This window comes from Peromyscus leucopus, chromosome 8b (assembly GCF_004664715.2).
Source record: "Peromyscus leucopus breed LL Stock chromosome 8b, UCI_PerLeu_2.1, whole genome shotgun sequence".
NCBI lineage: Eukaryota > Metazoa > Chordata > Mammalia > Rodentia > Cricetidae > Peromyscus > Peromyscus leucopus.
This window is the reverse complement of record NC_051086.1, coordinates 4,841,528-4,867,488: the sequence shown is the minus strand read 5'-3', so window position 1 is coordinate 4,867,488 and position 25,961 is coordinate 4,841,528. Positions and strand designations below refer to the sequence as shown.

At 37.6% G+C, this 25,961-nt stretch overlaps 1 protein-coding gene across 2 annotated transcripts in view; it reads right to left on the bottom strand.

Annotated features, from left to right (window-relative positions):
* The window catches only part of Ranbp17 (RAN binding protein 17), a 341,764-nt gene that overhangs the window by 190,770 nt on the left and 125,033 nt on the right, over window positions 1-25,961 (bottom strand). The gene's annotated exons all lie outside the window — the stretch shown is intronic.

The window sequence follows — 25,961 nt, the reverse complement described above, 5'->3', positions numbered from 1 at the left end:
GCTATGATGTACATGTATCCATTGGGGCTAGGCTTCCCACAATTCATTGATCTTTGCATTGCATCCAGTTGTGGCTTTCTGTAATGGTCTCCAGTTACAATAATGAGACACTTCTTTGACAAAGGTTATAGCTACACTTATCTGTGGGTATAGGGGTAAGAATTAAGAATGTAGATAAGAATTATGCTGGTCTAGAAAACTGGCAGTAGTAGATTCTCTTCTAAGTAAGTCTGTTTTTTTGTTTTGTTTTTTATTTTATTTTATTTTTTTATTTATCTCTATTTATTTATTTTGCTTCTAGAAACTATGTTGATTGATGACTCACAGTTCTCTCCATTTGTTTTAAAGCTAGCAACACAGAGACTGAGTGGTCCCAAGGCTGCATCCATCTGCCTTCCTCTTCTATAGCACCAATCCACTTGTAAGAACCCACATGGTTTTACTGGGGGCACACAGGTAATCCCTCTAGTCCTTAGTTCATTTTTCAATCTTTAATTCCATCTGAAATGTAGATGAAGTAACACATTCACAGGGTAAAGCAATAAGGAGGTAGATGTGTTTGGGAATAGACATTATTCTGTCCATCATCACATTTACTGTCAGTTCCTAAGAGGTCTTTGGATATTCTCAACATAAGTTCTTTGTTAGATTACTCTCTCCCATTCTGTGCTTGTCTTGGCATTCTTATAACATTGTCTTGTTCATAGCAATAGTTTAAAGTTTAAAGTAAGTCTAATTTCTAGTTGCTTTTAGTGGACTATGCTAAAGTGTCTATTTTAAACATGGATCACCTAGCCAAAACTTTGGGTATATTTCTCCTCCATTCTCTTCTGGCAACATTATAGTTTATGTTGTACATTCCAGACCTATGATCCACTATGAGTTAACTGTTCCAGATGTTGTCTGACACACATCAAAGTTCTTTTTCGCCTTTTTATTCAAATGTTTATTGAAAAGATAATTCTTTTTCTATTGAACTTTTAAAAAATAACTGCTAAACACTATTGCCAAATGTGTTTTTTAATTTGTATTGTGTGTGTGTGTGTGAGTTCAGGTACCTGAGGAGGCGAGAGATCCCTCTGAAGCTGGAGTTACAGGTGGCTGTGAGATACATAATGTGCGTTCTGGGAACTGCACAAAAGGCCTTTGTAAGAGATCAGTGTGTACTGTTAGTCAATGGGCCATTTTCCCAACCCCAACAGACTCTTTGTGTCTCTGCATGTGTCTTCCTTCTAGCCCGTGCTGCTCTGGTTGACATGTAGCTCTACGGTGAGCCTCAACAAGACAATGTGACTTCTCAGCCTGTTCCTCTTTTAAAAAGTTAAATATTTTTCTGAATTTTCATGTTTGCCTTTCAAACATTTGCTTTTCAGAATGAAATTGTCAATTACTAAAAAAAAAAAAAAAACTGCTGAGATTTTTAGTATGACTGCACTGAATATACAGGTCAGACTGAGGTGAATTAACAAAAACAGAAAATTGTACTCATGTTTAGTGAAACACAAAAGTAAGATTGTCTCAATTACTAGACATATAGAATATAAAGATGATAAAAATATCCAAAGTCTAGGAAAACACTACATACATGTGGTTTGGTGGTAAGGTTCAAACCAGTTCTATCATTTTGCAAGGCAATCAATAATACATATGAAATAGTTTACATTTTTTCTTTTACCCAGTGAGTTAATTTCTAGGAATTATTAGGAAAGAAATGTCTCTGATTCTTTATTGTGGTATTAAGTGCAAGTCTTATAAAATTTGTCTTTCTGATTCTGGGTTACCTCACGCAGGATGATTTTTTCTAGATCCATCCATTTGCCTGCAAACCTCATGATGTCATTGTTTTTCTCTGCTGAGTAGTATTCCATTGTATATGTATATGTACCCCAATTTATTTATCCATTCTTCAGTTGAAGGGCATCTAGGTTGTTTCCAGGTTTTGGCTATTACAAACAATGCTGATATGAACATAGCTGAGCAAGTGCTCTTGTAGTATGATTGAGCATTTCTTGGGTATACGCCCAAGAGTGGTATAGCTGGATCTTGGGGGAGATTGCTGGCAATGGCCGAGAGACAACCAGGACTGACCTACTCTGGTGATGGGATGGCCAAACACCCTAACAGTTGTGCCAGAAACCCCATCCAAGGACTGAGGAATCTGGATGCAGACATCCACAGATAGGCCCCGGGTTGAGCGCCGGGAGTCTAATTATCGAGAAAGAGGAGGGTTTATATGAGGGAGAATTGTTGAAACCAAGGTTGGATAAAGCACAGGGACAAACAGCCAAATGAATGGAAACACATGAACTATGAACCAAAGGCTGAGGGGCCCCCATCTGGATCAGGCCCTCTGAATAGGTGAGACAGTTGATTGGCTTGATCAGTTTGGGAGGCAACTAGGCAATGGGACCCGAGTCCTGTGCTCATTGCATGAGTTGGCTGTTTGAAACCTGGAGCTTATGCAGGCACGCTTAGCTCAGTCTGGGAGGAGGGGACTGGACCTGCCTGGACTGAGTCTATCAGGTTGATCGCAGTCTTCGGGGGAGGCTTTGCCCTGGAGGAGGTGGGAATGGGGGGTGGGCTGGGAGTAAGGGAGGGGGTAGGAGGGGGGAGAACAGGGGAACCCGTGGCTGATATGTAAAACTGAATGGTATTGTAAAATAAAATAAAATAAAAAATAAAATTTAAAGAATGCAGTTATTAAGAAGGTAAAAATCACAAATGGAAAAAAATTAAATCTGCTTATTTTATGTATATGGGTGTTTTCCATGTATGTATGCCTGTGGCTACATGTCCCTAGTGCTCTCAGAGGCCAGAAGAGGGTGTTGGAGCCCCTAAGAATGGTATGAGCTGCTATTTAGGTGCTGAGAATTAAACATGAGTCCATTGGAAGAGCAGCTCAACCATCACTCTGGTTCCCAACACATACAAGTTAAGACTAAAAATGAGGTCTTGAGGCAGTAATCCTCTGAAGGAGAAACTGAGTTTTCATTAGAAAATATCATGTCTACTACAGCAAACAGTTCCTGCTATCTGGTATGTTCCTGTTGAGAGTTGGGAGACATCAGAAAAACATCTATTTTAGAAATACGTCACTCCAGGAACTTTAGTATTAGGAACAATGTATCAAACCATCCTGACCTCTCCTTCTGTGACCTCCATTTGCATTAAAAAAATAACTTATGTTTCCCTTAGCAGTGAGTTTCCATTTGTCAGAAATTACTCACTTTGCCAGCAATTCTGATTGGGACATGGGAACACGTTTTATCCTATGTGAAACGTGATCTTTGATCTTTAAGACAAGCTGCTTTTGACTGCTTCCCTCCCTTGGCAGATGCCCAGCAATTCTGACCCTATGAAAGCTAATCCACAGGGAGGAGGCTTTCAGATCAGATGTAGCTTGAATCATCAGTGTTGTGTCCACAGTGTATGGTGTCTTCAGAAATATGGACTCATTCTCATTCTCTGGGGGACATCCAAAGGAAACAACAACAGATTGTATTGCTTGGGGAGCTCACTCGGACTTTACTGAACAACAACTAGAAAGGAGGTTTCTCATGATTGGTATCAAGGATTTTGCAGGATAATATATGGTTCTTGGAGGGAGCATTATCACATATACTTACATGTATTACACTTGTAATAGTAGGAAAATATAAAATAATATGATTTCTCATGACTCTTTCAAAGACCCTAAGTGTTATTTACCCCCTCTCCTTCTCTTCTGTATTGATGCACCTTTCCCTCCGCAGTTGACTCCAACCCTCCCCCTTTTTTTCTCTTCATATCACTATATTCTGCTGTCCCCCTCTGTGGCAATCAAAAATTCTAACCATTTATGATGCCTATGAACCACAATGAGGACCAGCATGGCAAACTTTCTCTAAACATGCAACAATGGCACTTTTATCTTGGAGAGAGTCAACAACTATCTAACTGGACTTAAGTTCCACTTTTGAGGAGGAAAATCATGCCTGATACTGAAAACCTAGCCAACTACTCAGGCTAGTGAGGTCATGGATCTTCCAAGAGAATCTACTGTCACTTTGCCAGACCAACTAATTCCTAACTGCATTCTTACTGTTACAGCCACAGGTAAGTGCTCACCCCTCATCAAACAAGCTTCTCCTTACAGCAGAAAGAGACCCTTACAGAAAACAACTAGTCGTAATACAGAGAACAACGGGAGTGCTCGGCTACAACAGTTACATCTCTAACACCACCTCCACTCCTAAGGCTCAAGGAACATTACTGAAAAGGAGACAGAGTGTTAGGGGCCAGAGGATCAGAAAGTCTGCTGTGCGAGTCTGTCTCCTAGAAATGACATGACAGCTTCACCTATGACACCTCAACAATATGGCTACCTTAATAGGACCAGAACAAAATAATACAAATAGATACTCTAATGCAGAAGGTAGTAATCTTATGCTCCCCATCCCCCAAAGAACTGCAGGCAACTAAGGAATGCTTAGAAAGTAAGAATTATGTCTTCCCCAGGATGAGATCTCTGACTGGTTATCTAAAACCAAGTGATCATCCCTGAAATCATATACATACAATCAAGACTAAATGGACTCAGTAAGTTATATTTATATATCTAGGTCCATGTGCATACACGTTGCAGAATATTTCTTTAACTATGCAAAGATGTGTTGCATTTGTTTATGTTTTGGAATATTTGTTTAACTATGTAAATATGTGTTGCATTTGTTTATGTTGTAGACTATTTGTTTAACTATGTAAAGATAGGTTGCTGTTTTACCTTGTCTGCCTAAGCCACCTGATTGGTCTAATAAAAAGCTGAACAGTCAATAGCAAGGGAGGAGGTATAGGTGAGACTTCTGGACAGGGAAAGTAATATAGGAGGAGGAAATTAGGCTTGGAGGAAGAAAGAAAAAGAGACATCAGGGAGACGCCAGGGGCTAGCCAGACATGGAGGAAATGGGAAAGCAGGACATACAGAGTGAGAGAAAGGTAAAAAGCTCTGAGGCAAAACATAGATAAATAGAAACAGGTTAAATTAAGTTAAAAGAGCTAGTGGGACAAGCCCAAGCTAAGGCCGAGCATTCATAATTAAGTCTCTGTGTCTTTATTTGGGAGATAGTTGGCAGCCCAAAGACAATGCCAACTACATACATACCTACCTGTAACAATAATAGTTACAGAAAAAAGAGGGCATGAATTTGAGAGGGAATGGGGGTTGTGGGATGGGATGGCAAGGGGAAATGATGTAATTATGTTTTAATTTGAAAAACAAACAAACAAGCAAAACAGCTGACTTTAATCCCAACACTTGGAAGGCAGAGATAGGAAGATTTCTATGAGTTTGAGGCCAGCCTGGTTCACACATCAAGTTTCAGGCCAGTAAGTGCTCCAAAGTGGGACCCTGTCTCAAAAACAACAAAAACCCAAAAAACAAAATCAGCTGGTCTTTATGAAGGTTTCAATGCTATACTCAGTTGCATTATAGACAGAAAGTATTTCTAAGGATAAAAACAAAAAACTACTGTCTGCTACAAGGTTCTTTGTAAGTATTCAGGTGGGAGGGCAGCTAAACACAGTAATATAAAAACCACAGAACAACCACATTGCCTTCTGCAAAGACTAGTAAAATCTAGGCTTCGAGATCCAGTCAAATTTACATCACAGCAAATAACACTCTCAAAAAAGCCTATAGAGTTTTTGTCTTTTTGTTTACCTAAGAAGCAGCATTTCCTTGAATGGCTCCATTTTGTTTTAAATAAATGATGCCTTGCTTAGCCTTCATCAAGTCTGCCTACCTATAATAACACTGTTCCATGTTAACACTTGGAAGTCCCTTTTTGAAGGCCATTCATCAACAGTGTGATGGCAAATGCACTTGGGGTTGTCTCTTTTTCGGAACCAGGACAACATAATATTTTTTTCAACACTGCTTCACATTATGGCTGTAATGTTCATTTTCCTCCGTGGCTTTTCAGAATTGAAGTAACAACCTTACTCTCATCATTGACACAATGAGAACAAAGCACTGGGTCTACATCGTCCTGTCTTTGTGGCTGACAGGTGGTCTGTGGCATCTGCATGCTGTCTTTGCCTCAGGTTCTAGTGTGGAACCACACTAAAACCATTTATTGGTATCTAAAGCACAAAGCTTAGCTCAAAATTAGTGCTTGATGGAGCATTCAGCCATACAGAAAGAATTTCTGAACTGAAGTGACTTAAATTATACCTCTACATAAAATATCTTAAAATAATCCCAGAGACAGAGGAAAAAAAATAACAAAAGGCTAAATCAATCTTTTTTTTTTTTTTTGGTTTTTCGAGACAGGGTTTCTCTGTGTAGCTTTGCGCCTTTGCTGGAACTCACTTGGTAGCCCAGGCTGGCCTCGAACTCACAGAGATCCGCCTGCCTCTGCCTCCCGAGTGCTGGGATTAAAGGCGTGCGCCACCACTGCCCGGCTAAATCAATCTTTTATGTACATAATCAAAATCTGAGTTATTATACAAAACTTGGTACCACAAAAATACATTCAATTCTAGAGTCTCCTAGAGAAGTTAAAGAAGCTTTAGCATTTAAAAGATCAAAGGCTGGGATTTCACTAGACTGCTTGTCTAGGTGGTTGAGGGCCTATGTTCAATCTGCAGTACCAAAGGCAGGAGTTGGGGGCAAAACCCAAATTATAAGAAAACAAAACAAAATACAAAACAACAACAAGACAAAAAGCTCAACAAAATAAATCCCACACATTAATAAACTAGAGATTAAAGGACTAGCCTACATTTAGCATCATATTCTGAAGGACTCATTAGTAAATCTCCAGCTCATTTTGTTATATCTGAATTATTTCTGTATGATAATTCACCCTGAAGATCAAACTAATTTTAAAAACCATGACACCATTAGAATAACACTGCATAAATTGCATCCCATTTCTCAGGCAAACACTAGAATATTTTTCTCTTTTGATTATAGAATTTTTGTGTTTTCACTATGGTCACTAATGCCTAAATATGTAACTTAATAATACACTCTTAGCTTTATCTACTTGGTTTTCTCAATATTTCGCATGTACTTACATTCTTAACAAGTAAATTTTAAAAAATCAGTTTTATTATAAAAAATACTTGGAAATTAAAAATATTACACACCAAAAAAAAAAAAAAAAACTCTAAAAAAAAAAAAAAAAACAACTAGCCACACCCAAACTCGATACATCTCAATTAACTTCTATACAGTTAGAACAATCACTCTGAATCTGTGGGTCTTGACAATGGTGTTGGGAATCTGTTCTGCCTCCACTCCTTCCATTCCAGACCCGACATCTCAGAAAGCCTGCTACGAGTCAGTTCTTCCCCTAGAGAGGCTCAAGACCACACCTACAGGGTATTTAAACTGCCCCCTAGAGAATGGCCATGTGGTTCCCCTCATGGTTTCTCCTCTTCTCCTGGGACCACCCAAGAATGCTTTGCTCAGATTAATTTGGCCTGATCTGACTTATTGTATCGGTGGAGAACCCCAATATTAGGGTAAGAAAACCTTTCAAACAGAGTTTACATTTTTGCTATTGAATATATTTTTATGCACTTATCCACCACCAAAAATAGAAAATTGCACAACAGTTAGAACAAGAAAAACAATTAGCTTCATATCCTCTATCATAACTCACATTCATCACCTGCATTCAATCTTCCTCATTCCCTAACACAGAACCTTCCTTGTTGTCTTTTCTACACTGTACAATGTGCCTACATGTACATTTGTTTATGTATACATACATAGATACTTTTGGCTTGATTTTGCATGAAGAAGCATATGTGTTTTTTCTTTCTTTCTGAGATTGAGACCTTGACTCATTCATTCTAAGTCCATTCATTTTCCTACAAATGTTGTGATTACATTTTTCAGAGCTCATCAGTACTCCTCTTTATAGTATAGTATTGTGCAAACTTAGGATACGTCTACATAGGGTTGTTTAATTAAAGGATTCTCAGATTAGACTTTTAAACTGTTTTGTCACAGGAAACAGCTTCAGCGATCACACTTATTTTGAACATATAAATTTTGAAATATTCATTTTTATTAATTAATAAATGATTTTGCCATTATTTATCACTTATAAAATATTTAAGACTTCTTTTTCATTTTTTAGGAGAAATAAATGGATAGTATTAAAATTAACAGCCTTATATCACATAACATTACAAAGATACAACGAAATACTTACATATATATTTAGACTAAGGAGACCCACTGCAAAGGGGAAAACTCAATGTTAATATAACACCGGTTTTTAGTGGGAAATACCCTTGAAATGTGAGTCGAAACATATTTGTTCTCTCTTCCATTGCTTTTGTCAGGGTATTTTTATCACAGCCACAGGAAAAGTAACTAAGACAGGGAAAAGCCCCAATTCATTAAGAGTGAAGAGTTTTTCCTTTTACTATCCAGTATTGGCCACGGGTAACAAGTACTGTGTATAAAAAGGGGGGGGGGAGTCTAAAGAAGCCCTTGCAGTTGGGTCAAGAAGTGGATCTGCTACCAATTAGGTGCAAGAGTTGGGGAGACAATCTTACTTTTCATTCATTTTCCCCCATCTGAATGTCTAGACAACCCAAGGAGGCACAGCAGGCTGCTTTAAAGAATTTTATCATACCATGGCAGTTTCTTTCTTTCTTGTTTCCAGGGTTTTTGTTTTGTTTTGTTTGGTTTGGTTGTGTATGTTTCTTTTTGTTCCTGGATGAAGGCACAGAATGGAAAAACTAAATGGCATAGCTAAATCTGTGACTTTCTCTCCAGACAATTATAGGAAAGGCCAGAATCACAGAACATGGAGAAATTAAGCTGATGATGAACTGGAAGCTTCATCTCTACTGGCTTGCTTTTACTATTCTAGACACTGTGCTGTCTACACTACCAGCTGTGAGCACTGCAAGCCAAAATCATGACAAGCCTAGCAAGACATGCCCACTGGTGCCATCCTGGCACCTAGATCATGAAAGTAATAAAGTACATTCTGACTGGATCTAAGTCCTGACACACAAGGTAGAACTCAGACTTGTCATTGTTATTAGGGCAAGAATCTGTGCCTACATAGGTCATAGAGCTAACAGGAGAATCTACTACTTATTATTCTAGTAAGTTGATATAGTCTTAAACTGACTCCTAATGACTTATAATTATACGCACAGACTAGCATACCTCTCAACCATCATCAGAGGATACTTTGAACATTTAAACCCAAACAAGTTGGAAAGTCTCTAAGAAACTGAGACATTTGTAACATACATAACCTACCCAAATTAATGCCAGAAGATATAAACAAACTAAAAAGACCCAAATCAAATGAGTTGAAGCAGTCATTACAAGTCTCCCTTATAAAAAAAAAAAAAAAAAGCCCATGGCTGGATAGATTTACTCCAGAATTCTATCAGTCAAGGAAGATCTAACATCAACATTTCTTAAACTGTTCTACAATATAGGAAGAGAAAGAACACTTCTGTTTTAGTTTTATCTCGGTTACTGTAATAAAACACTCTGACCAAAAAGCAATTTAAGGTGGAGAAAGGTTCAAGTTAAAGTCTACTCTTGAATTGTCATGAATGTCAGGGCAGGAAGTCAAGCAGAAACTTAAAGCACAAATCACAGAGGAACTCTGCTTCTTGTTTAACTCACAGGTTCATGCTTATAACTTTCCTTTACATTCCAAAACAATCTGCCCAGGGAATAGTGCTGCCCACAGTGGATGGGCAACAATCCCCTCCAAAGACATGCCCATAGGCCAATCTAATCTAGGAAATTCCTTAATTGAGACTCTGGTACTATAAGACTGTGTCAAGTTGATAGTTAACAAAGACAATTAATAAACTCATTCTTGGAAGCTTTACACAAAAACTAGGAAAAGACAAAAGAAAACAAGAAAGAACAAAGGAACGCAAGAAATCAAGCTAGCTAGCTACAGACCAATCTTCATAATGAAGATATAAAAGTCCTTAAGGCAGTGGTGGCGCATGCCTTTAATCCCAGAACTCGGAAAGCAGAGGCAGGCGGATATTTGTGAGTTCGAGGCCAGCCTGGTCTACAGAGTGAGATCCAGGAAAGGCACAAAGCTATACAGAGAAACCCTGTCTTGAAAAACCAAAAAAAAAAGTCCTTAAGAAAATAAAAACCAAATTCAAGATCACATTAAGTAGAACATGTCACAACTTGGTTTCAACCTAGGATTACAAGGTTGATTTGGAACACAAATCAATAAATAATACACCATATTAAGTCAGAAATCACATTATCATCACAACAGGCTCAGAAAAGACATTTGATAAAGTTCAACAGAACTTTATGGCAAAGTCTTGAAAACATTAGGGATATAAAGATTATACATCAAAATAATAAAGGCTATTATATAACAAACCTATAGCCGACATTATACTAAATGGGAAAAACTGGTACAATTTCCTATCAAGTCTGGAAATTGGAGAAAAGTTCACAATTATCTATCAAGTCTGGAATGAGGCAAGAGTGTACCAACATCGCCATTCAGCAGGAAGTAGCCTAGAAAACTACGCCCACATTCCCCCCCAAAAAAATGGATTATAGATTTTGGCTTTGTTTAAAGTGGTGGTTACAAGTTGTTATGGATAATGGTCAGAAAAAAAGCTAAACAAGGAGTTAAATTCAGAGATCTCCTTCTTAAAAAAAAAATAAAGGGGGATATGATACAGAAATGATGAGAAAAAAAGACAGATTATTGAATATACTTTGATCAAAAAAAAAAAACAACTCCTAATCTCAAAATACTTTACATTGATATGGATTTGGTTTTGTATTGATACAAATTTAAGGTCAATTGTGTTATACTGTGTCCATATTTCTACTCTTGTTTAAGGTATTATGTTTAGGCAACTCATTTAAAATTGTACTGTATAATTAAGAAATACAGATTAATAATTAGTCATCTATGATAATCAAACTTATAGTCATGTTAGTTAAATTTTCTAGGTATACAAAAATATATTTTAATTAGGTAGACAATCTTCAAACACTTCAAAGACCTACAGAACATGGCATTTAAAATGTTTTAATAACTTAAAACTTTCTGGACAGTGAGACAGGTCTGCTCCTGGCAGCACCAATCTACTTCAAAGATAATGGACATCAAAGAAACACCATATAGAGCTTGCTTTCTTTATGGCAAAAATTAGTCGTTTGGGCAAGAAATTGCTCTTGTGTGGACTGCTTGACAGTATGTTGTATAAACTGGACATGTAGGAATCATAGGAAAGTGACCACTGAACTTTGCCAAAACAAGGCGAGATAGTCCTTCAGGTTCCTGTTTCACAGAAGAAACTGTCAGACACTCTGCAGTAAACAGAGGAAAGCAACTTACGAACTTTGCCATTAGGCCGAACTGTCCTTTAAATTTCCTGCTTCACTGAAAAGTATGCCAGAGACTCTAGGCCTATAGGCTGAAGTTAGATGCCCCAAAGTTACAGAGAAACTTTGGGTGACTGTCCAGGCAGTCAGATGCCACTATCATTTCTAGAATTTTAGAAGTTGCTTAAAATGCACTTCCTGTTTGCTTAGGTAGTTTTATATCCTTCTGGTGTCTTTGATGGAGTTGAAGACTAGACAGTTATAATTATAGCTTTCCTTAATCATGATAAAAGGTAAATTAGATATGAAACTTTAGCGTCACAAAAATAGAGTAGATGATAGAGTATTTTCTTTAATTTTGCTAAATACAATAGACTTGATATTGTAACTATAATTCTTGCTTGATAACTGTTTTGTTACATGGCTTTTTTATTTTTTTGAGCTGAGGACCGAACCCAGGACTTTGTACTTGCTAGGCAAGGGCTCTACCACTGAGCTAAATCCCCAACTTGTTATATGCAATTTTACTATATTAAAATGAAAACCTTCCTTTTTGATTAGACAAAAAAAGGGGAGTGCTGTGGGATGATCTTTCTGGTACACTGTGAATATGTGTTGCTACCAATGGTTAATAAAGAAGCTGCTATGGCCTATGGCAGGGCAGAATACAGCCAGGTGGGAAATCCAAGCAAAGACCCAGGCAGAAGGAAGGCAGAGTCAAAGGAGATGCTGAGACCTGCCAAGGGGAGCAAGATGTAATGCAACACAGGTAATGTCATGAAGCCACATGGCAAAACATAGATTAATAGCAATGAGTTGAACTAAGTTGTAAGAGCTAGTTAGTGATACATCTGAGCTACAGACCAAACAGTCTGTAATTAATATAAGTCTCTGTGTGTTTATTTGGGACTGAATGGCTGTGGGACCAGGTGGGACAGAAACTTCTATTTGTAAGTCTTAGCTAGAGAAGTAAGACAAGAGAAAAATGTAAAAGGGCTAAAACTGGACAGGAAGAAGTTAACTATCCCTATTTAGAGAGAACATGATTCTAGACTCTGTGGACAAAGTCAAAGAACTTTTGGAACTGGTAAACACTTTTAGTAAAGTTGCAGAATATAAAATCAACACACAAAAACCATAATATGCAAGCTGTGGAATGTGTGCATATGAACACATATAATAAATAGATAAATGAAACAAAAAATACAGGATGCACCCTAGCCAAGGAAGTAAAAGACTTCTATAAACAAAAAGTAAGACACCAAAAAAAAAAAAAAAGAAATCAAAGACACTGGACAACAGAAAGAACCTCTATGCTCCTGGACCAGTAGAATCAATATTAGGAAGCTGACTACATTACCAAAGTAATCTACAGACTCAATGACATCCCCATAAAGAAATTCTACACACATTCTTCACATAGCTAGAAACAAAACAATTGTTACATTCACTGGAAACACAAAGACCAGATAACCTAAAGCAATTCTAAGTAGGAAGAACATTATCAGAAGCCTCTCATCTGCCCTCAAACTACACTACAGAGCAATAGTGCCAAAGAAAACATGATCCTGGCACAAAACCAGACACATAGATCAATGAAACAATTCAAAGGCAAACCCAGATAGCATAGATACCTAATTGTTTAATAAAAGTGTCAAAATTATGATCAAAACAAAGATAAACTTTTCAATAAAGGATGCTAGTCAAAGTGGATGTCCATCTACAGAAGAATGAAATTAGGCCCTTATCTCTCACTCTGAACAAGCAACTCAAACTGGATCAAAAACTTAATGTAAAACCAGAAACACTGAAAACTATTAAGGGTAAAGCCTTCAGGATATAGATATAGATAAGAAATTTCTCAAAACAATTTTCCAGTAGCACAGGAAACAGCCCCATCAATTGACAAACATGGTTATATGACATTAAAAAGCTTCTGGACAGCAAATGAAATCATCAACACAGTGTCAGACAGCCTAGAGAATGAGTGAAAAATCTTTTTACTAGCTATTATTTCAGACATGAGGTGCATATTTTTGTCTCTCTCTCTGTGTATGCATACTTATTATAATATAAATGATCAATAAATACTTTTCAAATATCTAACATCCCTAGCCATCAAAAATGCACATTCGGGAGAGAGAAACCTTATTCACTGCTTGTGGTACCACCCAGTGGTGTGCAGGCTTCTGAGAATACTAAAAATACAATTACCATACGATTCAGCTACACCAATCCTATACAGGTGCCCAGTTGCCACAGCACCCTACTGCAGAGTTACTAGCACATCCACGCTGATTACCAATCTTTTCATGACAAATAGGAAAGGGGACCAGTATAGCTAGATGGCCATAAGAAGATAAAAGAATAATGAAAATGTATACATATACCCAATGGGCCATAAAGAAAACAAATTACACATTTGCAAGAAAATGAATGGACCTGGAAAACATTACATTAAGTGTGGTAACTAGGGCTCAAAAAGACAAAGACTGAATGTGTTATCGCATACATGGATCCTAGGTTCTACTTGCAAAACATACAGATCTGTCTAAGTATAAATGTGGGTAAAGGCTGAATAGGAAACATAGTAAGACCTTCAAAAGACAGAAAATCTTGAAAGCAGCAAGAGATGAGTGGCTGATCATATACAAAATCCTCTTATAAGACTTATATCAGACTTCTCATCGAAACCATGGTGGTCAGAAGAAAGTAGGAAAAGACATTGAAAATGCTGAAAGAAAAAGATGAACAAAGAGAATTTGATATCTTGCAAAACTGAGAGTGAAAAAAAAAATCTGACCTCCCACTATTTATTAATGGCAACAACAACAACTACAAAAGAAAAATCACAATGAAAGCAAGCTCTGGGAGTCAGTGACTAGCGGACATGCCCTATAGGTAGTGCTCATAGAAATCCTTGAGATGCAAAGAAAGAACACAGCATTGTATCTGAAACATACATACACAAAGAACCAGAACAAACCCTGAACAACAACCTGTGCAGAGTACGCTTTGCTTTGTAACACCAAAAACATTCTAAATCTTTGTTGCTGAGAACATAATGTCTACTGATATAATCTACAACAACAACAACAAAGTGTGGGGTATAAGATAAGAGTATACAGATGTCACAGAAGTGAACTTGGTATCAATTCAAAATAGATTGTCATAAATTCCAGATGCTAAAACTGTTAATCTCCATGGCAGCCATTAAGAAAATAGCCTGCAGGCGAGGGATGTCAAGATCATGATGGGAGGACCTGCAAGATGACTGCCACACTAGTGAAAGCGCATGAACTGTGGCCTGGTGGCTGTGGAGCCCCCATAGGACTGGACCAGGCCCTCTGGATACGAAAGATGGTTGATTGGCTCAAACTATTTGGGGGGCACCCAGGCAGGAGGATCGGGATTTGTCCCTGGTCTATGGGTAAACTTCTGGAATCCGGTGCCGGTGGTGTGACACCTTGCACAGCCTTGGTGCAGTGGGAAGGGGCTTTGACCTGACTAGGCTCAGTGTGCTGGGCTTTGCTGACTCTCCATGGGACACCTCGATTTGGGGCTTGGGAAAGAGGGCTGCGGGGTGGGAAGAGGGGGGTCTGTGGATAGCATGTGGAGTGAGTAGAAAATTTCTTAATAAAGAAAAAAAAAGAAAATAGCTTTAAAAATTACAGAAAAGGGATTAAAGTGCTAATAAAAATTGAAACTAGGAATATCAATCAAAGTAGCATGGGAGAAGCTGAGCAACAAAAGATGTAAATACATAAAAATAACAAAATGACAGAACTAAGCCTTAATTATTACTAATAACTTGAAATACTATAAACTCACCATTAAAGGACAAATCAGCAGAATTGAGTAGTAGTAAACCCAACTAACTTTCTTTGTATGGCTGAGTTACACAGCGGGTTTTTAGGAAACGCCTACTAGTAATGAACTCCCTTCTCTCTTAGCTTTTTAAAACATGAAATGTTTTTGAAATTTGTATAATGGTTAAAGACACAGACTATAACATTGTAAGAGATTTTTAATATACTTAGCAAAAATATTTATAAGTAGACTGATAAAATTCCAAAATATACCCCAATACCGCACAAATCAGTCAAATGTGTATACACAATCTTTGCTAGAGTAGTCTTGAAAAGTAAGTCTAAAGAAAATTAAATCTAAGAGGGATCAAATAGCAAATGAACGAAGGTAGACTAAAATGAAACACCAATAATAATCAATTGTAATTGTAGAAATACATTCAAAGATAGATTGAATAAATAGATTAAAAAATAAAGACCCGATGGTGCTATCAGAAACCCACAAAATGTAGAGAAAGAGTTTAAAGCAAAATAATGGGAAATGCATGCTCCAAAAGACATGCAGCAATTATTTAACTCCAGGAGAAAATGCGACAGAAAAAGTCTAAGGCATAAAAGAAAGGCTAGTGAATTAAACTCATCCAAATGAACAACCTTTGGTGTTTGATGACCATTGTTAAATTATAGACAAACCAAATATAAAGGGAAAGCATCTGCAAGCCGCCCATCTGAGAAAAAATTTGCACCTAAAGTTTTAAGAGCAGCAAAAGAAATGACCTAACTTAGAAACAGGCATAATATTTGAACTGATATTTGTCCAGCACATATAGGGGAAGAGCTGAGTATATAAAAAGATGTTCAATATCATTAACCAATTAAGAAACGGCAAAATAAAACTGAAGTTTTTTTTTTTCACAACTCTATTGAATATCAAAAACAAGCAAACAAGCAAACAAACAAACTCACTCTCAAACTAATTCAAACAAACAAGAAGTGTCTGGGAGGACTGTAGAAATGGCTCAGCAGTTAAGAGCACTCTGGTTGCTTTTCCAGAGGACTTGGGTTCAATTCTTAGCACCCACATAGCAGCCCACAGCTGTTTGTAATTCCAGTTCCAGGGGATCTGGTGCACTCATACAGACATACATGCAGGCAAATCACCAATGCACATAAAGTATAAATAAACAAATCTTTTTAAAAAGTGTCTGGTATAAAAAAAAAAAAAAGCCAGGCGGTGATGGCGCACGCCTTTAATCCCAGCACTCGGGAGGCAGAGCCAGGTGGATCTCTGTGAGTTTGAGGCCAGCCTGGGCTACCAAGTGAGCTCCAGGAAAGGCGCAAAGCTATACAGAGAAACCCTGTCTCATAAAAAAAAAAAAAAAAAAAAGTGTCTGGTATTCATAAAACTAAGATGGTGTGTAAATACATATCACATAGAGAAGTGATATAGCAGTATTACTGCAAACATCATAATCTTTAATGCAATATAAATTAAAAGCAAAAAAAATGGATACCTAGATTTGCCAAGATTATAAAGGACACTGAAGGCAAAGTAATACAATAAAGTCCAAACTGGTTCAAGCTTTTTGTAAGGAGAATGGCTACCCATACAGTTTTTGTGCATCATCTTTCACCTAATAAATTCATTTCCAGGAACCACAGGGTAGAAATTACACGCAAAACAGGTATACACAAATATGCTTACTGCAGGTCTGAATGCAGCATTTTCAAAAAGCCTTAACCTTGTTATGTTGCAGGTAGGTTAAACTACGTATGACTGAAATATACAACTACTATTTAGTCACTAAGGGTAGAACTGCCAGAACATTGGCACTTGTCTATAACTCCAGCAAGACAGGAGGATGAGACAGGAGGATCATCAGTTCAATGCTAGCCGGGGTAACACAGGGAGACCCCATCTCAAGGAGGAAAAAGTAGAACATGCAGTAAATAATGATAAAAATCCAGTTCTAACATAACATCTGTGGCATCTAGTTCAGACACACTAATGTCCATATAGAGTAGAGCATTTATATTAACTTAAAAACTGATACTAATGTTGCTAAATTGAATTTGAAGAGGGAAAGACAGGTCAAATAATTTACAATCACACTTATATTACATTCTAGAAAAAGGCCCAAGGATAGCAGTGAGGACTATCAGTGGTTGCTATGGGGAGAAAAGACACAAAGGCCGGGCATGGTCTTGATGGCTATAGCTTAAAACAGAAAAAAACAAAAAGAAAAAGTTAACTTTATTATATGCCACTTTACCAAAAAAAAAAAAAAAATGTTTTAGGCTGCTTATTTTCATCAAGGTTATTTGCTTTTCTTCCAAGACTAAATTTGGATGCTATTTATTTATTACTAAAGCTTTTGTTTTCATTGATTTCGGATTCAAATACAATTACTGTTAGTCTGCTAAGTAAAAGTGATGAAGGGGAACATTGTTTGTCACACCCAGAATGTTATTTTTAAGAATCGTTCTACTTGAGAGTGAGGACAGAGGCAAGGAATGAAGACCACAAACCTTCCTAGACTTAAAGTAATGAGCACATGGCCTTTGCGGTACCCTATCTTAAGACACATTAATGAGCTAGTAGTTTTAGCTCACTGAATGGCAGCTGTTTATTCCTCTCATATATATGATTATAAAAAAAGCATCCAGCTAGATATTGAAAGATGTTTCTCTCTTTACAAATATTTTGCCATCCCTTTGGTCTGAAATCGTGTCATGTATCTTCAAGTAACATAGCAATGTTTTCTCTTGCACAGGAGAGGAGAGCACTGTGAGCTTTACAAAACTGTTCAAACTGTTAGGTTATACATTATAATTAGCTTGGCAGAGCTAATACAAATCACATTTACAGACTAACAATAATAAAATTGAAGTACCAGTTAAATATCCAAAATAATTAAAGGAATCATTTTTAGCTTGGCATAATTAGCTAATCCACTTTACAAGCATTTATTAAAATGAATTCACATGTTATTATTCCATAGGTAGTTACACAATAGTGTTTATACAGGAAAAAATAATGAACCAAACTCTTTGTATCCAGCACTCCACAATTAAAATGAAGACTCCCCAAGTAATATCAATCTAGGATAGACTAATTAAGTTTGGTTTGATAACCATTCATTTCTTCTATTGCCTCTGAGCAAATTGTTTATTAGAGAAAGTTATTTTACACAAATCAAATCAAACTGGGTAAACCATTATATTTGAGGGAAACTTTAGCCATCAGTCAATTAATCCATCATTTTCTCCAGACACTATTGTTTAACGAGCTGATCATATTATCAACAATTTAGATATCATATGATTCAATTAGAACAGTAAATTTATTGACAGTTTCTCTAATACTTTTATTATGAGTAAATTTGAAATTCTTTTTACCTTTGTGAGTAAAACAAACTCAAGTATTATACTGAGAGATCAAATAAATATAAAAATTCTCTATGATGGTTAGAAAACATAGTGTTTCATAAAAGGAAAAATAAGGTAATGAATTAAAGAGCTGCTAACGAAGTAAAATAAAATTTTAATATAAAAATTAATGCTAATATATTTTAATATGCTGAAATTATACTTAAGGAACGTTAAAATTATGTGAAAAACCTGAAAACTTCATTCTAAGAATTATGTAGAAAAAATTATTTTGTTTATAAATAATTTTCATATATTTGTCACTTTAATCTTAATGTTTAAATCACACACCAGCTGGATTCATGCATCCTGTTAAAGCCTAAGAATTCACATACTGGGTTCTTTTTCTAAGAATACATAGTTCACAAAATACATTAAAATTAAAATGTCATATTATATATATATATATACATCATATATATATACATGGTATATATGATGTATATATATATATATATATACAGTATATATACATCAGTAGTCACAGACAGCATGAAAAAGAAAATACCACCTTTCATGTCTGCTCAGTGAGCACACAGAAGGCCAGAGCAGTGCAGCCCACCCTGATTTTTTGCTCTCTGCTGTGAGTGCATACATGTACAATTTGCTTACCCAAAACCTAATTTCAAACATGGACTTTGTATTGTTTAAATAGACCCTTTCTATATTTAGTTGCCTTTTATACGTGTCTTAAGAGTCCAAAATTACAGCCGGGTGGTGGTACACGCCTTTAATCCCAGCACTCGGGAGGCAGAGCCAGGCAGATCTCTGTGAGTTCGAGGCCAGCCTGGTCTACAGAGCGAGATCCAGGACAAGCACCAAAACTATACAGAGAAACCCTGTCTTGAAAAACAACAACAACAACAACAACAACAACAACAAAACAAAAACAAAAAACCCAAAGAGTTCAAAATTCTTCATTAATAATTTATTAAAAGACTGTTCTAACAGCCTCTATGTGCTAGTCTCTCTTCAACGGGTTTAAATCCCTCATAGCTGTGGACCAAGTTTAAGACTCCTCTGTCTCAGAAGAATAAAACTTCACTAATGCTCAATAAATAGTCACCATTCAGAATGACAGAGGCTTAAAATTTGGCCCAGCCAAATGCTCTTATTACACCACACCCATAAATCAGAGGCATCTGCTGACAATGACAGAGCTAGTTGTCTGCACTGATTACAGGCACGCCGACTAGACACACTCCAGTCGAACAATAGTTTATGGAGGCTGATGTAGTCACCTAACAGTGATATTGAAGCTGTGTCATCTAATAGCCAAAGAAGGGCACATGGCCCATGAATCACACACTCCTACAGATGTCTACAGTTCTCACAGTGGAGTCCCCAGGGCCTCAGCTGATGGCGGCTTGTGCCAGGCTCACATCTACATTCCCACAGAAGCCTTTGTTTCTGTCAGATCTCCTGGTACAAAGGGCAGCTCTACTGGTTCTTGGTCACGTGACAACCACAACTCTCCCCGCCCCTCACCCTCCAAACAGGGTTTCTCTGGAACTCTCTCTGTAGACCAGGCTGGCCTGGAACTCAGTGATCCATCTGCTTCTGCCTCCCAAATCCTGCGATTAAAGGAGTGTGCCACCAATGCCTGACTAAACCACAATCTTATATTGTGGATATTATTGGAACTTTCACAAGAAAATAGTTTAGGTTAAAACAAAAACAACAACAGTGATCTTCAGATGGCAAAGAGTGTTTCAGTTTCCACATTTACTTCAGAAGAATTACCATTAGGGGTTGGAGAAATGGCTCAGGGGTTAAGAGTACATACTGCTGTTCCAGAACCAGAGTTTGGTTCCCAACATTCATGTCAGACAATTCCCAACTGTCCACAACTTGAGCTTCAGAGGACCTGATGCCTCTGACCTCCACATGTACAAATAATTAAGAAGAATTGTCATGCCCCTTGCTCATAGAATCTCTTCTCTTCGACTAGACTCTTGCCTGATGCTTGGCTGTGGATCTCTGCACGTGCTTCCATCAGTTACTGGATGAAGGCTCTATGATGACAGGGTATTCACCAATCTGATTACTGGGGTAGGCCAGTTCAGGCACCCTCTCCACTACTGCTAGTAATCTAAGCTGGGGTCACCCTTGTAGATTTCTGGGAACTTCCCTAGCACCTGGTTTCTCCCTGTCCTCATGATGTCTCCCTCTATCATGAAGAGAGAGAAGAGGGATTCTGTGAGCAAGGTGCATCAAGATTATGATGGGGAAACCTATAGAGACAACCAAACCAAATTAGTGAGAACTCACAACTTTAGATCAACAGCTGTAGAGCCTCCACGGAACTGGACTAGGCCCTCTGCATAATCGAGACAGTTGTGTAGCTTGATCTGTTTTTAAGGGACCCCTAAAAGTAGGATCAGGATACATCCCTGGTAGATGAGCAGGCTTTTTGGAGTCTACTACATATGGTGGGACACATTGCACAGCCTTGATGCAGAGGGAGGGGCTTGGACCTGCCTCAACTGAATGTACCAGGCTCTTCTCACTCCCCACGGGAGGCCTTACCTTGTCAGAGGGAGGAATGGGGGATGAGTTGGAGGGGGGAAGGCTGGGGAGACGGGCCGAGGGAAGAGAGGAGGGATCTGTGGTTGGTATGTAAAATGAATACAAAAAATTCTTAATAATAAAAAAGAAATCTTAAAAGAAAATACTACCAAAGAACATCTTCATGAAAGTACAGTCACAAGCTAAAGATCATTTTTGAACACTAAAAACTGGAGTATAGGAGAATACTTAATAGCAGCTCTACTTTTTTCTCATATCGTTTTTGTTTTTGTTTTTGTTTTTTTTTGTTTTTGTTTTTCGAGACAGGGTTTCTCCAAGTAGTTTTGGTGCCTGTCTTTGTAGAGGTTGGCCTTGAACTCACAGAAAGGCCCAGCACCCATATAAAAATTGGGATCTAGAGATGCCTATCTGTAAGCCCAGTGCCAGGGGGCAGACACAGGAAGATGCTGAGGGCTCAGTGGTTAGCTAGTCTAGCCAAAACAACAAGTTCCACATCCAGAGACTATGACTTAAGAAAACAGAGAGGTAGCCGGGCGGTGGTGGCGCATGCCTTTAATCCCAGCACTCGGGAGGCAGAGCCAGGTGGATCTCTGTGAGTTCGAGGCCAGCCTGGGCTACCAAGTGAGTCCCAGGAAAGGCGCAAAGCTACACAGAGAAACCCTGTCTCAAAACAACAACAACAACAACAACAAAACAAAACAAAACAAAACAAAACAAAAAAACACAAAAAAGAAAACAGAGAGGAGCCGGAAATGGTGGTGCATGCCTTTAGTCCCAACAGAGGCAGAGGGAGGTAGATGTCTGCAAGTTCAAGGTCAGCCTGGTCTACAAACAAATTTCAGGACAGCAAGAGGTACACAAAGAAACCCTATCTTGAATTCCACCCCTCACTGCCCCTCCCCCCAAAAAAATGAAGAGGGAAAGAGAAAGATACCAGACATTGCCCTCTGGGCCTTCATGCATGGATAAGTGAATTTGCACATCCAGGCATATAATACACACACACACACCCCAAATTCTCAAAACATTTTACAACTGAAGGACATATTCAATAGACATCCCCCCAAATTTCACATGCCACTTATTTTCATTTTTCAGCACCCTAAATAAATAAACCAGACTCTATAAGCTTTAACAGAGCTATTAACTACTCTATAAGGGCAACCAAATGAAAGGACACTTATTTTTATTAAGTGATGAAATAAGTTGAAAACCTATTTACGCCAGCAGTAGCAACAAAAACATTTAACTATGTCCTGGTTGATTTTCTTGATTAATGATTGATATTGGAGGGCCAAGCTCACTATGGGCAGTTGATCCTGAGAAAGCAGGCTGAGCAAGCTAGTAGGCAGCATTCCTCCATGGCCCCTGCTTTGACTTCTGTCAGTGATGTAATGTGACCTAAGAGTTATAAGATAGAAGTAAACTCTTTTCTCCTCAAGTTGCTTTTGGTCATGGTGCTTATCACAGATAGAACTAACAACCACTCAAAGTGGTTTATAGTGAAGACACTGTGCCACAACTTATCAAAACAAAATGATCCCCACAAATGTTATAACACTGGGTTAGTATACTTAAGATATATTTTAATGTAACAATAACAACATGCAATTACAAGTTTTTGAAGAGGGCTGCTGGAGCTCAGTGAGACGGCTCAGTAGGTAAAGGTAATTGCCAACAAGCCTGATGAAATGAGTTCAATTCATGGAATCCACATGGCTGAAGGAGAGAACCAACTCCAGTAAGTCATCCTCAGCCCTCGACAGGAGTGCCATGTCATTTTCATGAAAACACCCCCAGTCACACACATACCATAAAGAGAACTACTGGAATCATTATTTGTTTGACTTTGAATTAATTATCTGACAGCAAAAATTATTAAACCAACAAAAAATACTCCATGCTATTGGATTCACTATAAATTGTACATGATTAATATACTTTAAATTTATTATGCACCTGTCATACACTTTCCCAATCCAGTAACTTTGTTATTTTGCAAAAGACCCTTCTATGTCACAACCTCCATATTTGTTCTTTCTGGGACATGTGTGTCACAGATAACCATTGTGATCTGCCTTATGCTTTATTTGGAGTTTTGCTTAAATGTTATTCATTAGAAAGGCCTTCCATAAATAATCTATAATAATACACCACACAGCAATCACTCTACTCTTTATCCCATTTTATTTTTCCTGTTAGTACTTACTCTGAATTTCTTATTGTACTTTCTAAATTATTGATTTACTATCTACCCAACTAATCTATTTTTTTAAAGTTATTTATTCAAATTCTCCTCCTTGCCAAAAACAGTCTTGAGGAAATTAAGGGACAGAGATGATTTTCACGGTGAAACACTTGCACTGTGTGCAGAGCCCAGAGAGTCCTAACAGCGTTAGGACCTTCAGGTATGGTCTGCTCTGTCTCAGCATGGCTCCCATCATTCCTGCACTCTGCCTTTGCAGTGCTCACCATATTTTAAAATGGAACAGAGGGGCTGCCAAGAAGTGATGAAATAATCCAAGAGAAAGTTAAAAATGCATTCAAGTAATTCAGAATACGTACTTGGGCAAACATAGAATTCTGTTGGTTGTAAGGGCCATTTGTACAGCTGGGCACACCCAGGAATATACTAGATGGAATCAGGCCTAGTCCACTTGGCAAGAACAGTCCTAAGCTATCCTATCATGCAGTACCCTCTTTACAATCAAGACAGAGTCTTACAAGCATTCAGGTTTTCTATCCACAACCACTATGTTGCAAACTAAAAAATATGCTTTACACAAAGTGCAGCAATTACATTCCGATAAGCCCAAGAGTAGTGTGTAAATGGCTTCTAAGGGCATTACCATTTGAGAATTAAGTTCCTTTTTGGACTGCTGCCTTTTTAAATTTCCCAGGTAGTTATGGTTTCTCTGGCTCAGAATATATTTGTAAAATGCTTTATAATCATGAATAAATTTTATGCTAATCCTAGTGTCTAATTTATATATTGTCTGATGTTTTATGTTGTTAGGCTCTAAACTGTAGGAACATATAGAGTAGGATGCAGTGCCACAGAAAGCAGTTCTGAGTCCATCAGAGAAGTGAGCCATCTCAGAAGTGGACTCCAGTGGCTCCAAGCAATGCTGTCAGTGCCACACAGTAGACTCAGCAGAGGACTAACAACAAACTCAAGAGGACAAAATACTTCACTGGAACACTAGAAGTCCCTTACATCCGGGCCTAGGTGCTTCCACCTTCACTCCTCTTCATTGTTTAGGACAGCACTGCATTATCTTTCATATCAACCAGGCCCCAAGAGAATCCTGACCCCCTTAACCTTAACCCTATGCCAGGCTGATGGTAAAATGTCTAATCTTACAAATGGCAAAAGGTAGATTCCAACACCAGTCTAAAACATTCAAGTACTTTAAACCTGTCTTTGAAAGGATACAGTAAGAAGATAAAGATCTTAAGAAGACATTAAAACATGATTCATGCAATACAAAAATAATAACCTGAACATAACGCATATGCCACCTTTACAGTAATAAAGTCTGAATTTCTATTGCTGCCAGCAGTGTTTTCCTCCTAAGGTTACCCCGACTGCTGCAGCACAATAATGTGCTGTCTATATCCCACCTATAGTTGCCTTGTGTCTGTTTAGTTTTATAGCAAGCAAGCAAATTAAGAATATGGTAATAAAGCCTCAATCACAGTAATGATGTATGATGGGTTGTAATTTCTCTGTGCTAATGGGTTACAAACAGTATTACAGTGATGACGGGAATCTCATTGATTCATTATATGACTGCAATAATATAAAAATGACTTAATATAGATCACTATTAAGTCATGCACATGCTCCTAACAAGCTCTATATTTCACTATATAGATATATAGGGAAATAAAATTAATATTAGTCTTTCTATATAAAAGTTCACACAGCACAAAACATTTTGTGTTGAGTACCCTAAATCAATGTTTAAAGTTGGAATTACTGCATTGAACTGGTTCTTTGAAAAGAAAACCATTGATTTTAATCTGCTTGAAGCAATCAATTACTCCCTGTCCTCTTTATTCCAAACTGTAATGAAAACTAAACTGCGTTGTCTTGAAAACTAAATGTGAAGATGATCATAAACAGAATTTAAACTCCATGGATTATTCATATCTACCCATTTAGATTTGCCATTTCCATTATGAGTACATTTGCCACGAGCATTTAATGGACATCTAAAAGGGAATTCATTAAAGCAGGAGCTGTTGGCAGCACTTATGGGCTTCAGACTGCTTTATGCTTGCCTTTAATAGCTCACTATTATAAAAGTGATATATTGTGTTCATCCCATTAGTAGTTTGCAGAAAGGTCTGCAAGAGATAACAAATCCTTCTGAATATTTTCAGAACAGAAAGTAAATCAGTTTGTTTGTTTTAAGCAGCATTTTCTTACAATATATAATTTTACAGCCAACTATATTTGGTTGTTCTAAGCAAAAAAGTATTTTAGCAACCACAGATACATTTTATGAAGCACACAGCAAATTTTTGAAGTATTCTGTGGTTATTAACTTGAGACATTAGTGGCCATCAAGCAGACCAACCAACAGGAGGAAATTATGTTAGAAATAATAGCAACATAGACATCACTTTGAGTTAATAGAAGACCCAGTTCAAACAAAAGCAAGAACGCAGAGCCCCAACTCAGCAGTACTCATTTACAGATCTTCTTTGAAGAAGTAATAGCATTCCCTGGTCTCTCTCTCTCTCTTTTCTTTTAATTTTACAGATGAAGAAAATAGACTCAAAGAAATGGACAATCTTTATGTCCATCAAGAAGTCATCTCTGCAATGCCTGG